The sequence below is a fragment of the Elaeis guineensis genome, chromosome 3 (genome assembly GCF_000442705.2).
Source record: "Elaeis guineensis isolate ETL-2024a chromosome 3, EG11, whole genome shotgun sequence".
In the NCBI taxonomy this organism is placed as follows: domain Eukaryota; kingdom Viridiplantae; phylum Streptophyta; class Magnoliopsida; order Arecales; family Arecaceae; genus Elaeis; species Elaeis guineensis.
In genome coordinates, this window is record NC_025995.2 from 10,932,530 (window position 1) to 10,942,343 (window position 9,814).

The 9,814-nt window shown below is 35.7% G+C and overlaps 1 non-coding gene across 1 annotated transcript; it reads left to right on the plus strand.

Annotated features, from left to right (window-relative positions):
* Positions 1 to 5,293: 5,293 nt before the first annotated feature.
* Positions 5,294 to 5,399, plus strand: LOC114914038 (small nucleolar RNA R71). Its single transcript, XR_003800471.1, has one exon. It is a non-coding gene; the product is annotated as a small nucleolar RNA R71 (small nucleolar RNA).
* Positions 5,400 to 9,814: the final 4,415 nt, after the last annotated feature.

Genomic DNA, 9,814 nt, shown 5'->3' on the forward strand with positions numbered 1-9,814 from the left:
ACCGTTGATCATTCATCAATTAGAATGCCCGATTAACTTCAAATCCAAACAAAATCTAGTACACAAAATTGATTATGGTCTGATCATGATCATACTTAAGGACTTAATTAAATTAGTTTTTCTCCCTCCTAATTTAATTTCTATTTCTCCCAATGGAAGAAAAGTATAACAAAGTATAACAAAATACAGAAAAAAAGTGCAAGAAAGGATACCACCTAGATTTAATGTGCTCCTTCATTGTTGGGTGGTTTGTCTGTATTTTGGGGGTGTGATTTGTTCGTGATTCCATTTGAGCCGTAGATGGGGTGCTCCTCCCAACTTGGATGATTGTCCTTCTTGAGATTTCTAATAAAATGAAAAGAAGCTAGATAATTGAAAGAAATGTATAAATTGAGTTACCTCCCAGTAGCACTAAGTTTAAAGTCTTCAGCCAGACTGTATTGAACATCATGGCGACATTGGATCTATTCTATCCATCGATTCAATTAATTTTTCATTGTTAATTCCATCTATGTAAGGCTTCAATCATTGACCGTTTACCTTAAAGATGTTCCTCTGTTTCAGATCTCTGAGTTCTACAGCCCTATGGGGAAATATCTGAGTCACAACGAAGGGTCCATCCCAGTGTGAACGAAGTTTACCAGAAAAATGACGTAATCTAGAATTGAAAAGCCACACTTTTTGATTGGGCTTGAATATTTTTCGTACAATAAATTTGTCGTGATATATTTTAGTTCGAGCTTTATAAATTCTAGCATTTTCATACGCTTCATTACGTAGCTCTTCAAGTTCATTTAGCTGAAGTCTCCTATTGAAACCTGCTTTTTTTATCTCAAAATTAAATTACCGTATGGCCCAAAATATGCGATGTTCCAATTCAATCGGTAGATGACAAGCTTTGCCGAATACAAGTCAGTAAGGAGACATTCCTATGGATGTTTTAAAAGCAGTACGGTAAGCCCAAAGTGCATCATCTAATCGCATAGACCAATCCTTCCTGTCGGACCTAACCATCTTCTTTAAAATATGTTTGATCTCCCTATTGGAGACCTTTACCTGGCCACTTATTTGGGGGTGATAAGGTGTGGCAACTTTATGGGTTATCCCATATTTTTTTATTAAATTTTTAAAGTGCTTATTTGTGAAGTGTTTACCCCCATCGCTTATGATGGTTCTTAGGCATCCAAACCGACTAAAGATGTTATGCTGAATGAATTTGATCACGACTTTGTGATCATTGGTTTGGATTGCTATGGCCTCTACCCATTTAGAGATGTAATCTACGACCACTAGAATATATTCGAACCCATGAGAAACTGGGAATGGTCCCATGAAATTCATTCCCCAAACATTAAAAATTTCTACTATTAAAATTGAGATTAGGGGTATCATATCCTTCCTGGATATGTTTCCTATCTATTGGTACCTGGACAGCTACAAAAAAAGTTATGTGCATCTTTAAATAATATTGGCTAGTAGAACCTGTTTTGCAGCACTTTTGTTGTAGTCTTCTTTCCACTGAAATATCCCCCACATGCTAGGGAGTGGCAGAATTTGAGAATGCTTTGAAACTCACTCTCAAGAACACACCTACAGATCACTTGATCGGGGCAGTGTTTGAATAGTTTAGGTTCCTTCCAAAAGTAGTGTTTAACTTATGAGAAGAATCGATCCTTTTCTTGTTTTGACCAATGGGAGGAGATTTGTCCTGTGGCCAGGTAATTGACAATGTGGGCAAACCACGGAGGATGATTAGAGAAGATTGTAAAAAGTTGTTCATTAGAAAAAAAATTTTGACCTCATCGATGCCTTTTGTGTGTTCAACTAAAATTCTAGAAATATGATCTGCTACTACATTTTCAAAATCTTTCATCTCTGATTTCTAAATTAAATTCTTGAAGAAGAAGGATCCATCTGATCAACCTAGGCTTTGTATCTTTCTTAGAGAGCAAGTATTTTAATGTCGCATGATTAGAGTAGACTGGGACCTTAGAGCCTAAAAGATATGATCTAAACTTTTTCAAGACAAACACAACTGCAAGTAACTCTTTCTCAGTAGTCATGTAATTCAATTATGCATCAGAGAGAGTTTTGTTTGCATAATAAATCACACGGGGTTTCCTATTTATCCTTTGTCCCAAGACTGCCCCTATAGCATAGTCGAATGCATCACACATTATTTCAAAGGGTAGGATCCAATCTGGGGGTTTAAGTAAAGGTGCTGTTGATAATGCAGCTCTAAGAGTATGATATGAGTCAAGACAGTCTTTATTAAATTCAAATGAGCTATCCTTAGCAAGCAAGTTGCATAAAGGTCTCAAGATCTCACTGAAATTCTTAATGAAACATCAGTAAAATCTAGCATGACCTAAGAAAGATCGTATTTGTCGGACTAAGGTTGGGGGTGGGAGTTTTGAAATTACTTCAACTTTATCTTTGTCTACTTCAATCCCCTCTCAAAAACAATGTGTCTAAGTACACTTCCTTCTCGAACTATAAAGTAACTTTTCTCCCAACTTAACACCAAGTTTGTCTCCTTACAATGTTTGAGAACTTTCCTAAGATATCAGAGACAATCGTCAAAAGTAGAACCAAACATTAAAAAGTCATCCATAAAATCTTCTAGAAATCTATTAATCATATCTGAAAAGATGGCCAACATACACCGCTAGAATGTGGCCGATATATTACAGAGTCTGAATGGCATGCACCTAAAGGCAAATATTTCGTAAGGATAAGTGAAGGTATTTTTTTTTATCTTCAGAGAAAATAGGTACCTGATTATATCCTAAATATCCATCCAGAAAATAGAAGAAGCCCTGACCTGCTAGCTGTACTAGAATTTGGTCAATGAAAGATAGTGAAAAATGGTCTTTCCTAGTGATGGTATTGAGTTTTCTATAATCTATACACACTCGCCAATCAGTTATTGTACAAGTAGAAATAACTCACCTTCTTGTTCTCTATCACTATAATACTACTTCTTAGGTAGTACCTAGATTGGACTGACCCATTTACTATCCGAAATATGATAGATAATCCTTGTATTAAGCCATTTCACTACTTCTTTCTTTACCACCTCCCGCATATTCAGATTAAGTCTCCTCTGCATGTCTTTATAGGGTTTGGCATTTTTCTCACAGTAAATATGGTGCATGTAGATGGAAAGGTCAATACCTTTCAAATCAGCAATCAACCATCCAATTGCTTCTCTATGTTCTTTTAATACACCTACAAGTTGAGATTCTTAGTTAGAGGTTAGGTCACAAGCAATGATAACAGGAAGGGTATCATTGGATCTGAGAAATACATACTTTAACGTGGCTGGAAGGAGTTTTAATTCAAGAGTAGGTGATGCTTCTAATGATGGTACTAGTGTGCTAGATTGAGTAGGCAATTGCTCATATTTCATAGTCCAAGGAGGAGTGGTTTTAGAAGTGGGTGGTTCTAATAAGACATTTACTTTCATGATATACCCATCGACATCAAAATCATCTACTCCGAAGTGAGTTAATATGCCTGTAAAAGGTCTTGCATGAGCATGGTAGGGGTAGTTTCTTCTATGATTTCCTCTGCACATCAATTTCATTACAGTCATAAGTTGGTGGTTTCTGAGAAGCATTAAATATGTTCAACCTTAGCTTTTTGTTCTCCAATGATACGTCCATGACTCCTATCCTACAGTTAATGCAAATGTTGGCTGTGGCCAGAAAGGATCGTCCTAAGATGATAGGGATTTGGCTAGGGTTGCTACCAAATTCTGTCTAATACCAGAAAGTCTATGGGAAAGTAAAACTCATCCACTTTTACCAACACATCTTCCAACATTCCACGAGGTACCTTAATGGATCGGTCAGCTACTTGTAAGGTCACCGTCATGGGTTTTAACTCTTCAAATCCAAATAGATCATATACAGAGCTCGGGAGAAGGTTGACACTTGCACCTAAATCTAATAATGCCTTCTTAATCGTGAGATCTCCTATGACACAAGATATAATTGGGCTACCTGGATCTTTGAGTTTAGGTGAGATGGTATGCTGGAAGATTGAGCTAGCTTGCTCAGTAAGATGGATTTTCTTTGGTGTTTATGCTTTTAATCTACACTTTTGTGTGCACAAATCTTTGAAAAATTTGGCATAAGTTGGAACCTGTTTGATTGCATCTAGAAGGAGAAGGTTTATCAGAACTTGTTTAAAAAGTTCTAACATTTCATTCATCTTAATGCCTTTCTTGTCGAGAGGTAGAGGAGATTCCAGAGCATTTGAAAATAGAGCTTTAAGTGTGGGTGCTGGTGTAATTGGTTCCTTCCTCTCCTCAATGTTGTTCTTTTCTAGCTTGGTTGGCACTGCTTGTTCTAGTTGTTGCTTTTTTTTTATTGGTTTAAGACTGACTGGTTTAAGACTTTTCCACTTCTAAGCTTATTATAGATTTTGTATGTTTGGGACAAGTTTCAAGGCCAGTGGAGCTCTCAGCCATATACTGCCTGTAGGATTGCTAATGGGTTGGCTTGGAAGTTTTCCTTCCTCCCTTCTACTAAAAGCAGTGGCTAGTTGACCTATCTGGGTTTCTAGCTTGGCTATTGATTGAGTGTGAGAGTGAAAGAGCTGGGTGTTCATCTCGAGCCCTTTTAATGCTTGCAACACTTTCTCCTCAAAGGCAGAACTCCGATTGCTAGGAGGGGTTTGGGATTGTGGGGCATTCGGGTACTGAGAGTATGACATTTTTCTAAACTATGTCTCTTGATGATTAGGATTAAGTGATGCTGGATTGGCCATAGATTGTGATCTCTAAGAAAAATTCGAATGATTTTACCAACCTGGATTATAAGTATTTGAGTACGAATCATTTCTTGATCTAGAAGCCATTCGAATTTGGGCTTGGTGGGCTTGCTCCTGAACAAGCTCAGAAAATTGACATGCGGTTGGACAATCACCTATCGAATGTGTTGGACTCGAATAGGTTATACAAACATCCTGTGATTGTGTGGATGGGGAAGAGGTGTGCCCGACTTAGAGTAGTCGATCAAGTTTTTGAGATAGTTCATCTATCTTACTATAGATATCCATAGAACTACCTACCTCATATATTCCACCTCATTCTGATCCAACCATGGGAGGGTCTCTACAGGCAGCCGACATGTGATGTAATAAATTCTCACTTAATATTTTGAAGAGCTGTCAAGCTTCATGTTCATTTTGGAGTATGAATGTCCCACCACAAGAAGAGTCAACTATTTGTTAATTTTTTTCTGACAAACCATCATAGAAGCAATGGACTAATTGCCATTTAGGTATGGCGTGGTGCAGACATTTTCTAATCAATTCTTTTAATCTCTCCTATATTTCATGGAACATCTCACCATCCATCTGGAAAAAACTTATGATGGCTTTTCTAATTTGATTAGTTTTTCCTATAGGAAAGTATTTCTTTAAAAATTTCTGTGATGTTGGTCTCAGGTCGAAATTGTTACAGTGTCTAAAGAGTTCAACCAATACTTAGCCTTATCTTTCAGGAAAAATGGGAACAACTTGAGTCTGAGAGCATCATCAGAAAAATTTGGGATTTTAATTGTTGAACAAATTTCAAAAAATTCGTCTAGATATTTATAAGGGTCCTCATTCACAAGTCTATAAAAAGATGGTAGCATCTGAATCACGCTAGACTTGATTTCATATTGGACTGCCTCAATAAGGGGCACTTGTATACAGGGAGAGTAGGTGTATGTTGAAGGAGTAAAGTACTCCTTCAACTATCGTAGTGGATCAGTCTCGTGATTGTGGTCCATGATTCTATTTTGGTTGGCTTTGATGGTTCTAAGAGTTCATTTTATTTCAGGATCTAATGGTTGAATTTCTGATCGTAACGATCTACGACCAAGCATACACCTCCACAGTTATACCTTTAGAGCAAACATAGAAAATCTTAGTTTTTTATTTATTTTTTATTTTTTTAAAATGAAAAAAGAGGTTTGAAGAGAAAAGCCCAAGAGTCCTTAATCTAAGTTAAAGTTTTTTTTTTCACACACTTACTCAAACAAATTACTTCTAGCCTAGGTTACCTTAAATCTAGACAGCTCCTAACTTCCAAGGTCACTTTGGGGCCCTCCAACTTAGAAACTAACTAGCTAACTGGCCAGATAAGGATAAGATTGGTGGGAGGCTCTCCATGCTTTCGCAACAGACCTAATTAGAGAACCACCTTTCTTCAGGTTCTTATCCCTGAATCCCTTTTCTAGACACTAGTCAACTAGCTAATTCTGACTCGATCTCACTCTTTCGAGTGCCTTATCTTAATGAGCTCAAGCACCTTAGAGCCAACGTCTAATTAATTTTAAAATTAAGGCTTGGGTTAATGCAGAATGATGGATTGTGGTTTCTGGGCTGAGGGGTGATGAAATCCCCACTTTATCTGATTAATGGATTAGCCCTTAAGATATATTATGACCATACAATGCAACAAATCAAAGTGTCCAAGCTTATAATTAGCATGCAGTCAAGACTAAATTAAATTAATTTATTTTTTTTAGATTTTATGATTAGATCTCTAATTTTCTAAATAATTTATGAGGTGCCCGTGTAAAATTTTTAAATTTTACAGGAATGTAAATTTGACTAAATTAGATAGTACTAAAAATAGATTAAACTATGAACAAAAGGTAAAAAATAAATCAAACAAAAATTTCTAAGTTAATTCAACCTTTTCATGCCCTAGGACAACTATTCAATGTAACTTTCAGTTACGCTAGGGCAACCTTATGTCAAGGCAATCAAGATTGATGAAAAGAATTGAAGTGATCTAATTTTTCTTTTCCAAAACAACTGTGCCACGGATCCCTGGCAACGATGTCAAAAATTTGATGCACATCATTAAGGCATCAAAAATAAACTCAATTCTAATTTACTACATAGCTAGGGTGAATCGGGATCGTATCCAGAGGGATCTTGGATAATTATTTAATAATTAATAGAAAAAAAGAGAGAATCAATTTTAATTAATTACTAAAAAAAAATAATTTTAATTTAATTTACAAAAAAAATCAAATAAGAAAGAAGCCTCAAAAATTCAGAATCCACCATGCAAAATAGATTTTATTTTCTTTTACTTTTATGTAGCAATGATGAGATTTGTAATTGAAATGCAGTGTAATTTACCTCAGATAGGCATGAACCGTACCCTTGGATTATGGCTCATCCGTCCAAAGTATAGATTACCTTATCTCAACTACAAGTTAGAGATTTGAATCAATTTATCTCCCCTAAGTATGCATCGTACCTGTAGATCACGGTGTGTCTGTAAAGAGTATAGGTTGTTCATGCTGAATCCAAACCTCTAAAGGAAGAAGAAAGAATATCAAATAAACATGAAGCACAAAATAATTCTTTATTTTATTGTATAAAAAATAAATATGAAAAAAAAAATAATAAATCTATGTTGCAGGTTTCATCGTCTTCCCGAGTTGGAGAAATCTAGCATTCCATGGAACTCTTGCTCACTGACATCCTAGAGCTGAGGAGACCCTTGGGCAATAACTGGAAAATATTTGATGGCAGCAGAAGGAGAGATGATGGTGCTAGGGAGAAATGGGTTTTGATGTGGGGAAGGATGGTGAAGGTGTCGAAGGATTGTCCTGATGTCTTCTGCGATCTTCTTTTTATAAACTTCATTTTACACATTTAGGTCGTGTTTGTTTCACATCCCAATAGCCCCTTCTTATCCTCTTTTCCATAATTTTTTTCATAAAATCATGCGTCCACATAAGTTTCCATATAGCCCCTTCTTATCCTCTTTTCCATAATTTTTTTCATAAAATCATGCGTCCACATAAGTTTCCATGTCTGTTCCATAGATTTTATCTTCTGTTTAGCCGTTTTGCTTTCTGTGTTTGCCCCTGTTCGCCAGCTTCCATGGATAAATTTAAACTACGCTCGCTATTCACGTGCCTGCTTACCAATGCATACCCAAACCTGAAGCCTACGTGTCCATCTCCATGCATTCAAATCGCTGGGTGGCGCATACCCTTTGAATGCTTTAATGACCACACGCCAGGCCTAGCCAATGTCTTTCTTCTTTTAATGTTCCCATGTGGGTCCCCATTTTTTTTAAACTTTAAATCACCCATTCAGATATTACATGAAAACTTGTTGACTTTTTAAATCATTCCCTTCTCAAACTTCATGTGCTGTGGACTCTCTCTCCTACGTAGACCATGCAACCAACTCTTATACACTAAAGTTTCTGTAGATTGTGTGGGCTGCATGAAGAGATTTTGGGTCTTCTATTATTTTATTTTGAACTTGAGTTAGGCTTGATTTTGAGCATTACTTGAGTTTGGACTCAATCTTCTAATTACCTACAAAAGAGATTAAAAATATTAAATACCAACTAATAAAGATTAAATAATATAATATTTAATACCTCTAACATTATAATTTATGTATTGATCAGTGTGCGACAAAAATTAAAAAGGTGAAGAGGCATGCGTCAGATGGTGAGGAGTCTTCTTTCTTATATCATATCTTCCTTCCCAACACCTCCTCTTTCCTTCTCCCCTTCATCCAATGTCCAGATCTGACGGTGATCAGATCTAAGAAGAGAAAAGAGAAAGAAGAAGAGAAGAAGAAGGGTTCTTCTTCTCTTCATGATGATCTGATTCAAATCTCAATGGATTTGCACGAAAGAGTTCATGCAGTGATCTCCTTCTTCAAGATCTAGAAGAAGAGATCTAGATCCAAAGATGAGGAGCGAGATCTGCAAGGTGCTAACACACCAGTAATCTTGGGGCTCTAATCAAGCATCTCCATGTGGATACTAGTAAAGGTCGGGCGCGTGCACGGCTATGATCAGAATCCGAAACATCCACAAGATCCGAGGTATGGAGATCAAATTTTCGTTTGATTTTTCTAACAGTTTATTTTTCGCGTGCACGGCTATGATCAGAATTCGAAACATCCACAAGATCTGAGGTATGGAGATCAAATTTCCGTTTGATTTTTCTAACAGTTTATTTTTCTTTTTTAGACTTCAGATCATGGTCATTTATTCATATCAAGATCCTAACTATGGTTTTCAGATTAGATCTGATACGTGTTTAATTAAAAGTATTTTAATTAATTTACTTCCATTGCATTCATATTTAGAAAAAGTTTTAAACTATATATACGAAACTGTAGCGATTTTTTAACAGTGGTATCAGAGCATAGGTTCTGATACAAACATGAAAATCCCCTTATATCTAAAATCTATTTGTAAAAATCAGATCTAAAGGTTAGTTTGATGATATATTCATTCTGAAATAAGGTTGCCCTGGCATAATTCTGTTATGCTGAACGGTTATCTTAGAACGATGTAGAACATCGATTAAGGTTAGATCTGAATTTTCTACATGTTGTAATATAATTACAGGATTATTTTAGATCTAAAATTATTTTAAATCTAAAATAAATTATGAATTATTTAGATTTGAAATTAATTTTAGATCTAAAAATATTAATTAAGATTTAATTTAGATCTAGTATGGTTGCTGAAATTTTTTTTATATGCATAGATTCATAGTTATTGTTCATATGTTTGACATGTGAAAGATAATTAGATCTGATTTTTAATTGATTACATATGTGATATGTTAGATTAAATTTTTAGTAGCTTAATAATCGAATTGAGATAGTCACCATGGTCATCCGATCATAAGATGATGAAGGGATTAAAGTTCCTCTCTTGCCTATTCGATGGGTTCTCTCTTATGATGTGTAGGGGTGCCGATTATGATGTTTTCTATAAAGATGAACAACGAACAAAAAATTATAATTGTTACAT